The sequence below is a fragment of the Macaca nemestrina genome, chromosome 14 (assembly GCF_043159975.1).
Source record: "Macaca nemestrina isolate mMacNem1 chromosome 14, mMacNem.hap1, whole genome shotgun sequence".
Lineage (NCBI taxonomy): Eukaryota > Metazoa > Chordata > Mammalia > Primates > Cercopithecidae > Macaca > Macaca nemestrina.
The window spans coordinates 19,128,071-19,146,739 of NC_092138.1; the positions used below are offsets into that span (position 1 = coordinate 19,128,071).

Consider the following 18,669-nt stretch of genomic DNA (forward strand, 5'->3'; position numbering starts at 1 on the left):
GCCTGGTACTACTAGTTGCTCAATGAGTACTTCCTGGATGGAGAAATGAATGAATCCATGAACACAATGCTGGTTCCAGGGCAGCAAAGCACTGACTGGGACACAACATACCAGGAAGAGCCTTGGATTTTTTGGAGGAAAAGAAGAAAAGGAAAAAGAGAAAGATGAAAAGGAAATTAGCAAAAACAAAAAGGAAGTTTTTCTTTTTCCTAATTTTCCCTGTAACTTGTTCAGGTTTGTGAAAGGATCAATATTTAAGAGGACACAATATACTGAAGACAATATTTGAACTTAAATTTCTTATTTCTTCTGTTCATTTTCCTCCCATGACTCTTGATCTCCCACTGATTTGAAAATCTGTCATGCTTACATTATTAGCACTGAAAAAAATGTGGTTAAGGAAAATAGAGATTTCCCAAAATTGTAAACCAAGGGAAGAGTCTGTAAACTCACAGGAAAGAAAGTGAAATATGAACTTCCTATTTCATATTTCAAAATATGAACTTCCTATTTCATATTTCAAAATATGAACAGGATATACTTTTACCTTGGAGATCTATCATGATACCTCCCACATGTAGGATGGAGAGATCTAGAAGAAAGAGTCATCAATCTCCTTGACATAACAGGTGGTCTTTTCTCAGTTCAACAAAATAGAAAACTAAGGCAGAGAGCAGTGTAATGAATTGTCTAGAGTCACAGAAATTATGAGCAGCAGAAGTTAAGCCTCTACTACAATTGCTGAGCCCTGAATTATTTGTTTCTTTTCTGCCCTATAGTGCCCACAAGAAGGTCTTATTCTAAATTCAATGAGAGGCAAGATTCGGTAATTTTTGGTTAGCACAGCAAACCTGAGTCAGACAGCAGAATTTGAATTTGAGAAATTAACCTCACATTCTGAAATAATAGATTAAAATATTTAACATAAATCTTTGCAAAAATTTACATATGAGAGAAGTTTGATGGACGTTTGTGAATAAATAGTTTTATATCCTTTTTTTCCTAAGAGAGTAAAAACAGCTATGATTTTGTGTATTGCTCATCTTCGTTTTACAACTCCTGGAACATAGGCTAAGTTTTCTGCTGAGCCAAAAACTGGCCCTAAGTATACACCCACATAAAGACTTAGAGACTGCCTGGCCCAGTATTTTCTGGACATTTTTGACTTGCAAACCCCGTTCACATAACCTTTCAAAACATGAATTTTAAGTTATTTCAATTGTTTTTGTATCCAAAAAGATGCAAATTTAGGTTAGAAATTTCACTTTGTATATCAGTAAAAGTTCTTTCACTTAATATATTATTCAGTAGTAGTAACAATATATCATAGAGGCCCAACAACATCAGAATACACATTCTTGAATACACATTCTTCTTAGAGCATTTGCAAAGATTGGCCATAGGCCATAAGACAAGCCCTAATATACATAAAATAATTAAAATTATACAAAGACCACAATAAAATTAAAAATGAAATAAATAACAGAAGGATTTGAGAAAGTCGCAATTATTTAGAAAGTAAATGATGCATTCCTAATAACCAATGGGTCATGAAGAAATCACAAGGGTAATTAGAAAATACCTTGAGATGAAAGAAAATAAAAGCACAACATACCAAAACTTGTAGCTATAGATAAATCAGTACTCAGATGTCACATATGCAGTGGCAGAAATTTTGAGCTAATGATGAACTAAGTCATGAGCACACCTAATTAAGTGCAAAACTATTCCCAGAATGTGCACCTGAACAGTATCAGACTGCCCTATTTAAAAGGAGCCTATCATCAACTTTGACTTGAACTACTTCTTACCTTCATCCTCTAAGCATTTGCAAGCAGTTGATTTTGGCCAACCAAGCCGTTATGCAGATAAAGAATCTGAGTTCTAGAAAGGATGACATTTGTTCACTGTCACACAGACGAGTAGTGACAGAGCCAGTAGGTAAAGATAGTCTTTTGGTGACTTTTGCATCCAACCATACTTACACCAGCCACTTTTCACACATCCATGGCTGCCAACTCATGAGTTTGGTGCTGTTATTAATAAAGCAAGATGGCATATGTTTTGTTTCCATGCCACATCATAAACAAACCATACTATGAAGGCACTCAAATTACATATAAATCATGTTTATCTTTCTGAGGTTAGTAAGTCACAATTTGTTTTCTTCTTGTATGATGAAATCATCTTCTTGATTTTAGAAATTGCTTTGCTTTGGTCCAGCCTCTTGGGGTAAATACTTGCATAATTGTATGCAGTGGTACAGATAAAATACGTCCTGAAATTTGTGCAGCTGCTCTTTTTTGAAGTTACCTCTGGAGCTGATTATCTGGTATCACGACTACATAAGGACTGCAGGATTAAAATAGGTGTCCCCTTTTGTTAATAAATACAGCAATTGTGTCTTTGGCAGGAAATCCATATAGTTTCTTGCTCTCTTCTATGGACTATAGATCATGATGCTTGCCATACTGGAATTTATCTTTCAAGGAATGTTCAAAGGACTTATAATAAGCTTAGATCTCATTCAAATCAGGATCAAATTCTTTTTGTCACATGCATATGGAAAACAGTAAATTGTTTGGAACTTTTTGGAGTTTGGTATGTTCTAACAGGAAGACTCTGTCCCCTGTTCTCCTCCCTTCTTATAGGGCAGGCGCGAAAACACACACGTCAGTGGGGAAGTAGCAGAATACTTGGGTGTATGGCAGCCTTAGTCTATATGTTAGGTGTTTAGAGGAATTGCTGATAAGACTGGCTACTCAGAATATAGAAAACTTGGGGCTGAGAGAAAGTTGCACTCATCCTGCTAGGAATAAAAATCTTTCTCACCTATTGAAGTCAACCTCAGGAGCAACTCCACCACTGGGAAAGAGGGAATGGCTGCATTTGAACATATCATCTAGTACTCGCTCACAGAATCACTATAATCCTGTATGCTGAAACATGGGGTCTTTTAAAGGCTTCAGTAGTAATACCACTCATCCTCACCTAGGTTTTGAGTAAAATGAGAAACAAAACAAAAAGTTAAGTCCAATGGGAGACCCGATCATGACATCATTTCTGCTAAAGACTACGTGGGAAGATACAACTCAGGATGAGGCCATATGTGTTTCCTAATACTGAACTCTAGAATCAAATAGACTTTCCCACCCTGTCAGCAGCAATTCTGGACCTAGGAAGACTCTATAGGGAAGACCCACAGCACTGAGGGGCTGAGGATGTATGACCTCTAGGACCAGATCTGATCATAAGAGACAGAAAGGGGAGCTGGGTCAAGCACGTTCCACTTTTTCTTCTCATTATTACCAATTTGAAAAATGATCATACCTTCCTTGAAGGAGAGTGAGTGAAGCAGGTGGAGGCAGCTCAGGAGTGTCATACAAGTGGAGCTCATTCCCATGAAAGGTGACATCAGGGGTGAGAAACAAGTGGCCCATGCCAGGAGTATCCGATTTATTATTAATCTTCATTAAAGTATCCTACACCACAAGAGCATATTTGCTAGACAAATTCCATATGTTTAAATGTGTGTGTAAGTTTACATCCAGTCAAGTCTGGGTTCTGCGCTGATGATAACACATTCCTTGACAGGCTGTTCACTCAGCCATGGCACACTTGCACACAGGCTCTGATCATCCTTCCGTAGGAAGTCATAGTCAGGAGCTTGTCTCCCAGTGATAACGTCTTGGTTCCTTATCACCATGTCCTTGGTATTTGAAGCCATCTCCCTTTAAAGAGCTAATCAAAATAGGAAGTCAGTTACATTGTGTCATCTTCGCCATGCCAGATCAAAGATAGGGGCTAATGGCACAGCCAGAGCTAAGGTAGTTAGGAAATGTCTATATAATGCTAATATCTTTGTTCCAGCCAATGGACGGAGATGACATAAAGCACAGGCCCTTTTTGCAGATATATAAAGGTGTAGTGTACAGGCATTTAGAAACAGGTGATTCAGTTCAACAATGTCAACAATTATAACAATAGATTTTTCACTTTTAAGAGCTATCATTTCTCTAAAATTATTGCTCTTGAATCTGCTCTCTCTTTTTGTCACGTCAGTTCTGGCTTCCTCATCATTTGGGAATTGTCTTTAAGACTACTACATCTTTTTAGGTGTTTCCTTAGGATGTCAAACTGCATGTCTAATTTTTCTGAAACACAAGGAATTCTTTTCCACTTTCATACTCCTTGGATCAGTAAAATAGTTCCACAACTGTCCCTCAAAATGATTTTTCCATAATGGTGTTGGTGTTTTCTTGATGTAATTAGCAAAATACCAACTCTGAATTGGTAAAAAAAAAAAAAAACAAAACACTTTTAAAATTAAAAAAAGTCAGGGTTAGAAGAGGTTATTACCTATTTTTCTAATATGAGTTGATCATAGAAGGATAAGGTTTATATTGGTATCAACAGTACTTTTTTTTTTCTTTCCACTTATCTGAATTACTTGGGTAAGTATTACAAAGATGATTCATCAGGAACCAAGAAAAATGTCACATTCAAGATCACTCAATGAATAATACTTTTGGGACTTACATTTTTATCAACTAAAAAAAAGGTCTCACAATATAAAAATTTCACTACCACCAAGAAAGCCACATCACATTCAGCAACTTTTAAAATGTGCACAACTTAACTTGTATAGAGTCATGGATTGGTAAAAATGGAAGGTTTTATTGTGTTACCTTGTCCATCCTGTGTCTCATATTCAGAAGACTTGCGACAACATCCCTGGTAGGTTTTAAACAATAGAGATATTACAGTCTGAAGCCCTCAATCTATTATGTTAGAAAAGGCAAAACGAAAATTTATGTTACTATTATCTGATACGTTCTATTATCTACTAACTGTCATAATGTGTCTTCTGAAACAAAAGCAACTCAACCCTTTCATTACATGATTGGTGTCCTGTCTTCCTTAAACCTTTTCTTCTCCAAGGCAAATGCTCTGCATCTTTAATTGCTCATGGGACTCATATGGTAGCCATAATCAGTCTGATAATGCTTTTTTTAAATTTCAATTAATAACTATTTAACTGAATAAAATGCCCCCTGGGAAAAACTTTTTCCAAAAATTTAGTTTCTCAGAAGCCAACTCCAGTTTCTCATCATTTTGTCTTATTTCTCCAAAGTGTATGTGAAGTAGACACTCATTTTTCTGGCATTCCCTGGAATCTTTACCATAATTTGGGAAATAACCATTTTGATTTTTCCAATTGTCCCTTGGCAATGTAACACAATCACACTGTAACTCAATACTGTTCAGATAAGGTCTGGTCAAACAGATTGAGAAGTTCACATCAGAGTTAAACCAGGTCAATGAAATGAAAACACGAGAATTTTCCTGGCATTCTGTTTAAGCTGGTCAATCAGAAGCCTGGAGCTGGCCCTCTTTGGGACAGCCTGCTTGAGAATGAAACCAATACCATCAAGAAATAGAGGAGAGACTGAGCGAAGCAATGTTCCAACGATCAGTATTTGAAGTTCTGGCTGAAGTTAGACTTGCTCTGTTAGCTTCTCAGTTACAAATACACATCTGTCTTCTTTCCTGTTTAAACCAGATTGAGTAGCATTTTGACCAATGTCTTCCAAAAGCTTCCTAATTAATATACTAGATATACAGATATATATGTTAAAATATATACATGTATGTGTATAATATATACAGTGAGTTTATTGAGAGAGAGCGAGAGATCCTTTTTATAGAGATGTAGATATAACATTTGACTTATGGTACATAGAATAAGATTTATCTTCTTCATCTGAAACATTGTGTTATTACTATATTATCATTGGTTCAAACATGTCTTCTTTTTATGTTTTATTTTATCAGATGTTTCCCCCTTCAAGTCAGCCTTTTTGCATGCTTCTCCTCCCAATCCACCCCTTACAAGTTTTAGTTTTTACATATATGTATGTCAACATACAATACCTAGCAACACTTTTAATGTATTTTTTATTTGCATAGATAGCATTAAGCTATATGACCCTTCAGCTTATCGTTAATAGCATTTTGATCCATTCATATTATTACATGTACAACTAGTTCATGTATTTTGGGTCCAGTGTAGTAGGCCCTCATATGAAAATTTTACACTTTGTTTTCCCATTTATGTATTTCTAGATTGTTTTCAAGTCTTTGCTACTTCAAACAATGCTATTATTAACATTCTCATATGTGTTTCTTTCAGTATCTGGGCAAGTCATTTTCTGAAGTGCACACTTAAAGGTGCGGTTTCTGGGTGTTACAATATGCACATATTCAATTTCCCTCAATCCTGCCAAATTGTTCTCCAAAATAGCTGTACCATTTTCCCTTCTACAGATGTGCATAAAGGTTTCTTTTTCTCCATATCCTCCTGACCCCTTGGTTTATCTTATCTGGATATTCTTTCTCTCCCCTTGGTCACATATTAGTCATTGAAATCATTTGCAGAACTTGGGTTTTGTTTTCTGATTTGTTGGTCATGACTATAATTATAATTTGTCTCCTCAGAAAGCAATTTTCCCCAACCAGTCTCAGGCCGTGACTGACAGCCTGCATTATTTCTTAATTCTATTTGAAATTTATTACTATCTTTTCAAGGAAGAGAAGAACAATTGTACAAATTGTGCAATTTCCTGCGATAGCATTTCCTAAAAACCTATGAAACAAAGATCTTCATCCTTCTCAAACTCTTCCTAACGGCATTTTCTCTAAATGATCTTTTATGATTTATCATTTTTTATTGAATGATTCCCTCACACCTCATTTCCGTCATTGTACATAGTGCTGTTTGACCAAGTGTAACATAAATTCCCCTTGCAAAAGAAAAATAGAAGAATCAGAAAAAATTAATTTTATTTTTCCAGCAATCACTTTGCAACTTCCTATGTTGCAAACATGGATAAGAATCCTAATATCCCCAGACTGTCTGAGGGTCTGGGCCATGTTCCCCTTTTATCCCGGAAGTGAAACAAAGGAAATAGCCCATCTTGTAAAACCCTCATTCAAATTCCACTCTCTATGTGATGGGCTTCCTACAACTGCTACATAAAGTGTCAATTGAAACCAGCCTTGTCATAGAGACTTTTACAAAATATGAACAGTGCTAAATACCTCAAAGTGAATCGATTTCTACTGAAAGTGTTTTAACCTCCCTTTAGGTCAAGAAATAGCAATTTTCTGAGCTTCACTGTAACCTGAGAATTAATCCTAAGAGGCAGGTGTGCACTGCATACATCATTTGTTTCATGAAATTTATTGAAGATGCCTTTGTATAGGACTGTCCTAGTAACGCTTTTCCCTTCCTTCAGGTGGAGGTGCGGTTCTGGAGCAATGGAGTGGTGACACTTGGAGGGTATTCTTTCTACTAGAGATTGTTTCTTTGTTACTTTCTTTTCTTTTTTTTTTTGGAACAATGTCTCGTTCTGTCACCCAAGTTGGAGTGCAGTGGCGTCATCTCAGCTCACTGCAACCTCCGCGTCCTGGGTTCATGCCATTCTCCTGCCTCAGCCTCCCGAGTAGCTGGGATTACAGGCAACCACCACCATGCCCAGCTAATTTTTGTATTTTTAGTAGAGACAGGGTTTCACCATGTTGGTCAGGCTGGTCTGGAACTCCTGATCTCATGATCCACCCGCCTCAGCCTCCCAAAGTGCTGGGATTACAGGTGTGAGCCACCACGCCCAGCCAATTTGTTACTTTCTTTAAAAACAAAATTAGGTTCGACTACTTAAGATGTGAGCCTCTTTTAAATTCGTAAAGGTGGAATGGGCATTGGGTAAATTTTACAGATGAACGAACTGAGGCTCTGAGAGGTTAAAGACTTTAGCAAGGATTCACAGCTGGGGTTATGACGTGCTAGACCCAAGCACAGGGCATACTCATGAACTGGAAGAGAAAGTACTGGCAAAGAACAAAGTGACACACACAATGGATAATGGAGATTGCTTCCGTATGGCCTATGCTCTGTAGGACTGACATCTCAGAGTAGGGGCTCATATCTATGGGATAGTAACAATGATGATAATTATTGGCTCTAACAGTGACTGCTCACTATGTTCCAGACACTATTACTAGTCCAGATACTTTATTAACTTATTGAACCCTTCCAACAGCTCTATGAATAACTGTTACTATCTCCACTGTAATGCTAAAGAAACTCAGAGAACTTAAGCCAGCAACTCAGAATAACACAGCAAGAAGCCAAGCCGAGTGCATAATCACAGCTGCGCACCAGCACCCGTATGCTTAAAAACTGCATACCTTGCCTCTGCAACCTAAACAGTACCACACAGAAACTCTACACACGTGCTTTCTTGGATGGAAAAATACCTATCCAAATACAGGCAGTATAAAATCATTGTTTCCTACAACCTAGCCTGTCTAGAAGCTGTGCTCTCTTACCCAGAGTTGAGAGACTCTTTAGATCTAGATCTCTTAAGCATCCACGGTTCAGTTTTTCTTTTCTTTGCCTGTGCAAGACATGGAAAGGCAACCCATATTCTTCTCTTATTTCACTCTTCACTAAATAATATTGCACAGCCATTTCAGAAGCTAGACAGGACTCATTCTGTAGGAAAATTATCTTGGCTTCTTTCTGCCCTGGGCCCTGAAACACTGTTACTAATAAGAGCCTGTCTTTCTAGTACTGAGATGCCCAGTAGAGAGTGTGAATCAGCCCAGGAAATGAGTATTGGTCCTACGAAATCAGTCAGTCCCTTGACCCTCTTCAATTCTCAGATGACTTCTCTTCTCTCTGGCACATTATATCATTTTTTCCCCTCTAAATGGTGATGCATTTACTGATCACTAATATAATTCTTCTTTCCTGGGTCAAGGGAGACTTTATGCTGACATATAGGTTGGAAGAAGGAATGGAAACAATTATTTATGTAGAAGAATGACTCAGACGCTCACTCGTGTTTTCATTTTTTTCTACGGCTCTAGCGAAAGGTCCAAAATGATGTCCTAAGAAGGCTATAGGGGAAAACAGACACGAGTTATCTCTGCTGTTTGCTGTCAGTTGTATCTGTCTTCTTCCATTTATTCATTAAAGAATAACTTATCCCTGGTCCGTAAGGAGGAATTCAGCAGAATGAGGAATATGTGTTGTCCCAGGGAAAAACAGAATGGGAAAAGCAATGAACCAAGACAATAAGACGCTGCTTCTCCAAAGCAACTGGGGAGAGAAAGCATTGCAAGTTTAAATAAATAATGGCTATCTTCATATGGTAGATGACAGTGGTGTATTATAATTTTTAAGGAACAAAAGACAAAGTATTGCTATCAATGCAGACTTCCTTCCTAAGACCCAGAAGTATGGCTCATTCCAGTCATGACACAAGATATTGAAAGTCTCTGGAATGATGCTGCTACTGCATGTGTAAATCTAGCCCTAATGCAACTTCTAAGCACTTAAAGTGAATAATAGGTACTATAAGTACCAGGTTTGGATAAAGCTAGGCACCAACATGAAGATACGTGCTTGGTAATGGCAGTATTTGATGGAACACAGCAGGTTCCCCCTCCTGAGTTCCTGAAGGAAAACAACACAGTGTTTAAGGTTAGAGGCTCAGATTCTGTAATGCCTAGGATCAACTCTTGGTCCCAACTTGTATTTGTGATCCTCATCCTCCTAACCCTAAAGTATCTGATCCATAGATTTTTTAGATATTTATCTCCAAATCACCAATCCTCAGTATCACTTAATAATTATATGTATTGCTACCATTTATTACATGTTTATTTAATAAATTCTAGATATTTTAAGAACCTTTCACACACTGGTAACTTTAGTCCTCCCAGAAACCCTATGAGATAGCTACTGTTATTTTCATACCATTTTTCAAATGAGTAACTGAGGAACAATATGGCTAAATAACTGCACATAGCATTTCCTCAGAAATTCTGAGGAAAGCCCGGATATTCTAACACAGTCTTCACTTCCCTCAAATGAGTTCTTCTGCTATGCCACAGAGAAAGTAGTTACTTGCTTTCAAGAGCTATTAAATGATCATCCTTTTAAATAGGTTTTATTCTAGATTTAAATTGGCTTTGTAATATTCATCCTATTTAACAACAATGTTGTGTGTTGTAGATTTATTTTCCCAACAAACATATGAGATGAATAGCATTGCCAAATCCATCTCCTTCAAAATTCTCTTTGTAATAATCTAGGAGGGCTTCCAGACTAAAGAAAGTTGCTTTTACTGTAGGAGTACTTATTTAATTCAGCTAGACTTTTGTTGGTGTTGTTAACACAATCGTACTGGATGGCTTGTGCATTCATTTTAGTTGTTGTTCCTACTTATTGCCCCAAAGCTGGAAACAGGGAAAAGCTAGCATGAGTACTTCCTAGTTTTTGCACATTTGTAACATTATCCTCAGCCTGTCTGAGGGTCTGGGGTATGTTCCCCTTTTGTCCTGGAAGTGAAACAAAGGAAATGGCCCAATAGTTAGGTTGGAGAAGAAAGTTTGATAAGGTCCATAGACTATTTCTAAGGTCAAGGCACTTACAGAAGGTAGAAAGTCAAGATATCACAGATACGGTGAATAATCTGAGGAACCAAGGGCAGCACAAGGCTCTGTGTTACAAAAGGTAAACAAAGACCTAATAGTGATCCTGGAATTTAGTTCTTATCAGCCCAGAACCTCCTACTCCACATGCCCAATCCAGAACTGCTAGAGCATGCAGGAAGCCTTACTGTTCACAGAAGATTGAAAGCAAGGATTACTAGAAGTTTCAATGTGAGGGTTATGTTAGATAATGATTTAGCAAGAAATTCGGAATATACCTAAACAAGTCCAATCTGTTTCTTCATCAATTTTGATGTTGGCTTGCATTACCCAAGCAATAAAGGAAGCATTCTTTGTTTCCTGTTAGCATTTGTTTTTCTGCAAGTCAAGAGAGGAAAAGAAATATTTCAACACAAACAGAGCCCTGAAGCCACATTTGAACTGTCAATCATCCTCTTCCAGATTTCTAGCATGGACCCTGGTTTTCTAGTGCCCATTAGCAGACGCTTCCTCATCAGGGCCAAGCTAGAGGTGAGAAATAGTGTTGGAGACTGCTTTCAGCTCTGAGAATAAGATTCTTCAGATAGGAACTCATTTTTCCCTACTTTTCACAGAAGACCACAGCTCATCTTCTCACCATGCCTTACAATATTTCCAGGCCTTTCTCCCCAACTTCTTATACCTACATATCCTTCAAGACCCAACTCAACTCAGGCCTCTTCTCTGCCATGGAGGCAGGCAGTTCAGATTTTGGCTTTAGCAGTTCCTAGGTATAAAACTGGACAAGTTACTCAACGTCTCTGACCATTGTAAGTTGTGGATCCATAATGCTCACCTTTTAATGCTGCTGGGAGGATTAAATGAGAAAAATGTGTATTGGTGCTTGGCATTTTGGAGGTGTCCACTAAATGCTTTCTTTAGCCTGATATATGTGACTTTCCACGTATTCAAGTCAAGTACTCATCTCATCTGTTGTTAAAGATAAAAACTGCAGGTCAGCAAGGATTTTAGATCTCTAAATTACTTAAGAGAGGTCAGATTTCCCATTAGACAAAACTACAGTATGTTTATTTTTATTAGTATTATCACCATTATTATTAAAGCAGCATTAAAAGCTACTATTTAATGAGCACTTTTATTATTCCACTCAATCTTTTCAACAGCTTTGCTCTAGGTGTTTTTGTTATTTGTTGGAATTACTCCAAAGCTTAGCAGCTTAAAATAGCAACTAACTGGGCTGGGCGTGGTGGCTCACGCCTGTAATCCCAGCACTTTGGGAGGCTGAGGCAGGCAGATCACGAGGTCAGGAGATCAAGACCATCCTGGCTAACACGGTGAACCCGTCTCTACTAAAAAAAAAAAAAAAAAAAAAAAAATAGCCGGGCGTGGTGGTGGGCACCTGTAGTCCCAGCTACTTCGGAGGCTGAGGCAGGAGAATGGCATGAACCTGGGAGGTGGAACTTGCAGTGAGCCGAGATCGCACAACTACACGCTAGCCTGGGAGACAGAGCGAGACTCTGTCTTTAAAAAAACAAAATAAAAAGCAACTAACTGAATATACCTCATGGATTTGTGGGTAAGAAATGTGAACAGGGCTCAGCAGGACAGTTCTTCTCCTCCACGTGGTATCAGCTGAAGTCACGTGGGACATTCAGCTGCTGGGTAGGCTTATTTGGAGGATCAAAGATGTCTTCATTACTATGTCTGGTGTGGTGCCAGGGATGGCTGGAAGAATGTGCCCTGCTAAGGAAGTCAGTTGAAATGCTGACATAGCCTCTCCAGCTTTGTAGTTTTAGCATAGTCAGCCTTCTTAAGTGGCAGCTTAGAACTCTTAAGCAGGAAACTTAAAAGACCAGTACAATATGGGATGATATGTTGAGGGACTTTATGAAGTTCTTGTTTCTTACCTTGTGGTTATTTTCGAAAAAGACCAAAGCTGTGCTAATTTACAGACATTATCTGCCAGTGTAACTTGGATGGCATTAATTCCCTCTTCCAACAGTCCAACTCTCTTTGCTCTTTCTCTCTTAGTCTCATCACAAGGTTACCATTTGGTGAAATTTAGAGCAATCTGCATCCTAGTCAGGAAGTAAAAGCTTCCAGTTCCTTAAGGCCTATGTCCAGACATTGCATTTGGCAAATGCAATTCATGATTCATAACAGCATGGTGACTTACCCAAGATCATACATCTAGTGGTAGAAGAATCTTTCAGAAAGGTCTGACACCATGCATACTATCAAGTCTTAGTCATTTGCATTAGATAGTCTCTCTCTCTCTCTCTCACACACACACACACACACACACACACACACACACACACACACACCAGCAGAGCTGGAAATGATTGCTTATTCAAGGAGTTCTGTTACCTCTGTGGAGAAGTGCCATGGGAATTATAAAGGCAATCAGCTTCCCTGCTGCAACTGAAAAGTTGGTTAATGTATTGGCACTAATACAGCACCTCTTCCCATCACAGCAGAATTGGCTGTTACTGTTATAGCTGGATTATGGCCACTTCTCCTTCCTTTGCAAAATTTAAGTCTGTGATGTTCTCGTCAAGGGAAATGATGATAGAGGTACAGCAGGCTGGTGATTAAATATGCTCGGCAACAATCCGTAAATAACCTACACATTCCATTTGCTGGCTTTGATTTGGTCCCTCACTTATACAAAGGGCAGACTTCTGGGTATTGCAAGGGAAAACAGGTTCATGGGCAGGGGGCCACATGGCAGAGGGAGGGGAGGAAAAGCATAATGTGAGAGTCAGGTTGGTCTCACTTCAAATGAGAAGTTATAGGCCAGGCATGATGGCTCATGCCTGTAATCCCAGCACTTTGGGAGGCCAAGGCGGGCAAATCACTTGAGGTCAGGAGTTCGAGACCAGCCTGACCAACATGGCTTAATCCCATCTCTACTAAAAATACAAAAATTAGCCGGGCGTGGTGGCAGTCACCTGTAATCCCAGCTACTCGGGAGGCTCAGGCAGAAGAATCAACTGAACCTGGGAGATGGAGGTTGCAATGAACCAAGATTACACCACTGCGCTCCAGCCTGGGTGACAAGAGTGAAACTCCATCTCAAAAAAAAAAAAAATTATAAGCAGACTGGCATCTTAAGCAACCTCAGGAAAAAAAAATTGAAACTGGTCAGCCTTTCTTGCCCTTTTTAACTGTCTACTCTAAATCTCTTTCCTCCTTTGCTCATGTTTTGCCTGTGGCAGGTGGGCTAGTAGCATTCACTTCTATTTAGCTGGAGTCTGACAGTGGAATCCAGTCTCTGCTGTCCCTCATTGCAGGTGATTACACTGAAGGGAGCAGAAGAAATGGGAGGCCATTATGCCTGGGTGATAAGATTCCATGAATCTCATTATAAGGGTCCTCCTCAATTTTTGTTCTTTCATTGTGCAGAGGCCCCAAACTCTGTTAAAACTTATGTACAGAAAATGCATTTATCTACAGCCATACCACCCTGAACATGCCCGATCTCATCTGATCTCGGAAAATGCATTTGCACTCTTGCTTTAAATGCCATCAAATGATAACCTGATAAGAGAGAAAGAACCAAGAAATCTGGCCTGTGGACAGAGGGAATGGATGCAATCCAAATTGCACTGGTGGAGAATTTCTATAAATTAGCACAGGTTTGATTCTTTTTATGAATTACAACCACGAGGAAAGAAACAAGGACATCATGAAGTCTCTCCATTCACAATCTCACATTGTATTGGTCTTTTAAGCTAAGTTGTCCTTTTTGCCTCTATGTTGTTTCAAGGAAAGTAAACAGAGGGAAAAGTACTTTCTTTTTCAAAAAGTAGCTTTATGAGGCATACTGTTTTTGTTCCAAGCCATATGATTCAACTATTTTAAGAGCACACTTTAACAATTTTTACTACATTTGCAGAGTTGGGCAACTGTCACCACAATCTAATTTTAGAACATGTCCATCACCCAAAAAGAGATGCTGTATGCACTTACAGTCACTCCATATTCACACCTCCAGCTTCAGGCAACCAGCAATCTTCTTTCTGACTCTCTGGTTTCGCCTTTTCTGGACATTTCATATAAATGGGATTACATGGTTTAATATACAAATTTATTAAATATAAATAGGATAAATGTAATCTCTTATGTTTAGTTTCTCACTTAATTAAATCTTTTTCAGGTTCAACAATATCATATCATATACTAATAGTTCAATCCCTTTTATTGCCAACCATATTCCATTGTATGGATATACCATATTTTGTTTATCATTCATTAGCTGATGGACATTTGTGTCATTCCCACCTTTTAGATACTCTGAACAACGTTGCTATGAATGTGCATGTTCAAGTCTTCATATCGATACACATCTTAATTTCTCTTGGTTGAACATCTAGGAATAGAATTGCTAGATGATATAAAATATCTACAAATATATAAATATAGTTCACATTTTAAGAAACTGCCAAACAATTTTCCAAAGCAGCCGAGCCACTTCACAATTCCAGCAGCAATATATGAGGGTTCAAATCTCTCCATATCTTTACCAAGAATTGTTACAGTCTGACTTTTAAAATTACAGCCATTCTATTGTCTGTGAAGTGGCATCTCATTGTAAGGTGAGCATTCTTAGGATTCTTATGTATTACTTCTAAGATTACTGCTGTTAATGAAGAAAATGAAATTCTTTCATATTTCAGGAACAAAATCTGTCTCTTTTCTAGGCACTTAGAGACTCAAAGTAGAATTTTACGAATTTTGTCTGAGGATTAATTCAAGTTATCTTGGCAAATAGATCCAATCATCTCAAAGACATGCATATTAATAGACTGAAATTTTATTTTTAGTGTTATTGTGGAACATGTCAAATTTAAAATTTTTGTTCATTACTGAAAGCACAGCTCCTATATATGGGAGATGTTTTAGTAAAAATGTTTATCTCCTACCACTTCCTACTAAACATGCCCAGGAACCCTTGTATGATTTGCTTACATCTTATAAAACACTGATTGTAGCTGGGCATTGTGGCTTATGCCTATAATACCAACACTTTGGGAGGCTGAAGGGGAGGAATGCTTGTGGTCAGGAGTTTGAAAGCAGCCTGGACAACATAGTGAGATCCCATCTCCACACATACAAAAAAATTAACTGAGCATGGTGGCTCACATGTGCAGTCCCAGTTACTCAGGAGGCTGAGGTGGTAGGATTGCTTGAACCCAGGAGTTCGAGGTTATAGTAAGGTCCAGCAATTTACATATGTGAAAAACAAGGTTAAAAATAAAATACTGATATAGCTTAATTCCATTTAAACACAGAAGTGTAAGGTATGAAATGCAGCTAATGAAAAAGAACAACCTTCCCAAGTAAAAACAAGCATGCACACACACGCACACACACACCACCAGTGCCACCACCAGGACTACCACCCCACCATGTAATTGTTTAAGGAAGAATTGTATTCAAACTTGAAAACTGACTCATAAAATTGGTTCTCTGCTTTTTAAAGCAAATGGCACTTTTTTTGTTAGATCCCAGGATTTCTCAACCTCTGCACTGTTGACATTTTGGCTGGATACTTCTTTGTTGTAGGGGGCTGCCTGTGCATTATAAGATGTTTAGCAGCATCCCTGGTCCCCATCTACTAGACACCAGAAATAACCACCCCCAATCCCACATTGTGACAACCAAAAAAAAAAAAAAAAAGTCTTCAGACATTGCCAAATGTCCCCCAGGTTGAATCACCCCTGTTCAGAACAACTGATGTAAACTGAAGGTATATGAACTAGATGGGAGAAACTTAATAAATAAACATTGAAATACTTATATAGGCCGGGCGCGGTGGCTCAAGCCTGTAATCCCAGCACTTTGGGAGGCCGAGACGGGCGGATCACAAGGTCAGGAGATCGAGACCATCCTGGCGAACACGGTGAAACCCCATCTCTACTAAAAAGTACAAAAAAAAAAAAACTAGCCAGGCGAGGTGGCGGGCGCCTGTAGTCCCAGCTACTCGGGAGGCTGAGGCAGGAGAATGGCGTGAACCCAGGAGGCGGAGCTTGCAGTGAGCCGAGATCTGGCCACTGCACTCCAGCCTACGCAACAGAGCGAGACTCCGTCTCAAAAAAAAAAAAAAAAGAAAGAAAAAGAAATACTTATATAAAAATCACATTGCAACCATTCTGCAATAGCTTACACACTTAACCACAATTATTACTCATCACATAAGGTATCTTTGCCCTTGAACAAAACAGAGATTTTCTGCCAGCTCCATCCCTATTTCTTGGAAGTAATGCTGTTTCTTTGACCCTTGTTCTCTCTTGTAGTTCAAATACAGCTTTGTTTACCAAAGTCACATTTGGAAAGGCATCCATCTGTAACAAGCAGTCAGGCCTTTTATTAATGTTTGCTATTTCAAAAGGTTTAGCTTGTCAAATCTTAAAAAATTCTCTGATATCAAAACCCCCCATCACTGTATGTTAGTTTCATTCATTCAAATATAGTTTCCACTAACAAAGCGACACTTATTTCTTGCAATAAACAGAAGTACATATTTTATTTGCAGCATTTTTGATAAAATACATCATGAGAAACTGAGGCAAAGACATTTCAAGAGCTTCTTGAAAGAAACAAGAATTGGAAGAAGCAAGCATTTTCCGAAACATCATAAAGATTTGTGACTGTTTATCCTCCAAGAAACTCTTTTCTTTCTATGCATGATTGATTGATGTCCACTTACAAGAAGAAACTCAATGGAATTATTTAAAATATTAAATATAAGTGCTAAAGTATTGCATAGCTTCATATTCACATAGCCAACTACTCACTAGATAAACTCTCAAAAATCTTACAGAGTCTAAAACTCAATCTAGCCAAAGCTGAATTAATAATATGTCTCCCCCTGCAAAAAAAAATTATCTGTCACAGTGAATGTATCACTTATTTCTTCTTACACTATCTGAAAACCTCAAAATTATATAGACCCAGCTAGTTTCTCATATTCAATTTTTTCATCTCACTGCCATGACCTTTGTGCAGTCCTCATATTTCATTTCTGTAATATTAAAATAAATTAATAGTGTCCTTTTATGGGCTTGTATTTCCCCCAAATTCCTACTTTGAAGCCCCAAACCCCTAGTACCTCGGAATGTGACTGTATTTGGAATACGGCCTTTAAAGGGATAATTAAGTTAAAATAAGGTCTTTGAGGTTGGCCCTAATTCAATGACTGGTGTCCTAATAAGGAGATATTAGGACACACAAAGGGACATGTGAGGTCACAGCAAGAAGGGGGGCATGTGTAAGCCAAGGTGAGAGGCCTCAAGAGAAACCAAACCTGCCAACACCTTGGCCTCGAACTTCCAGCCCTCAGAACTATGAGAAATAAATTTCAGTGTAAGCCACCCAGACTGTGGTATTCTGCTATGGAAGCCCCAGCAAACTAACACATGTAACCATTCTCTTTGGTGCTAGTTTACCTCCCTCTAGTTCTCCCTCCACAGCACAAAAGTAGTGAGACTTTTTTTTTTTTTCTGTCTAAACTTCATACCTGGCAGCTCCACATCCAAGCTTGAAACCCTCCAAAGACTCCCAAGTTCTTAGAACAGTGATGTCAAGTTTCATCAGATATGCAAACATCAACAGATTTGTAGTGGTGCCAAGATATCCATGCCCAGAGGATTCAGAGAACACCATTGAACTTGGCAAGAAGAATACCATATGATTGACAAGCAGGCTGTGCATGTGGATGAAGAATGTGATTGCATGCTTGCTTCCATTGCAATCTTCAGCTAGGGGCTAAAATATCTCCTTAGCTTGGCACACCAACAACAACCCTCTGACCTTCTGAATCTCTACCCCTCTTCTCATGCTTCCAGCTCTTGTACACTATACTTTCACCCTAGTCACAGGTCTCTAGAATGTTATGTGATTCCCTGGTTCCATAGTTCAGTTTCTGTTTCATTTCCTGATGGGAATATCTTTTCTACATTACTCACCTTTAGTATATCTACTTCTATTTCTAACCCCAATTATGCAATTTTTTAAATAAAAAATATTTAATCATTTCCAGCATGGAAAAGTACTCTCACATTTTTGTCTCATTGTACTTCATCTACCCTAGCCCCAGAAACACTTTATTGTACTTTGTTTTTACATGGCTACCTTTACCACTAGACAGTGGCCTCCTTA

At 38.5% G+C, this 18,669-nt stretch overlaps 2 long non-coding RNA genes across 8 annotated transcripts in view; both read right to left on the reverse strand.

Moving 5' to 3' along the window:
* The window catches only part of LOC112422985 (uncharacterized), a 182,123-nt gene extending 179,075 nt beyond the window's left edge, over positions 1–3,048 (reverse strand). The window contains exon 1 of the long non-coding RNA XR_011612419.1: positions 2,833–3,048. This is a non-coding gene — a long non-coding RNA (uncharacterized lncRNA). The remainder of the gene's footprint in view (positions 1–2,832) is intronic.
* Positions 3,049–3,450: 402 nt separating this feature from the next.
* The window catches only part of LOC105498723 (uncharacterized), a 157,014-nt gene continuing 141,795 nt past the window's right edge, over positions 3,451–18,669 (reverse strand). For 3 of the 7 annotated variants that reach the window (XR_011612414.1, XR_011612412.1, XR_011612416.1), the window contains 8 exons: positions 14,791–14,878; positions 14,479–14,551; positions 11,339–11,472; positions 10,782–10,881; positions 8,905–8,964; positions 5,429–5,550; positions 4,689–4,781; positions 3,451–3,741 (listed from right to left, as the gene is read on the reverse strand). This is a non-coding gene — a long non-coding RNA (uncharacterized lncRNA). The remainder of the gene's footprint in view (positions 3,742–4,688; positions 4,782–5,428; positions 5,551–8,904; positions 8,965–10,781; positions 10,882–11,338; positions 11,473–14,478; positions 14,552–14,790; positions 14,879–18,669) is intronic. The other 4 variants (XR_011612418.1, XR_011612415.1, XR_011612417.1 and 1 more) reach the window with 3 other exon arrangements.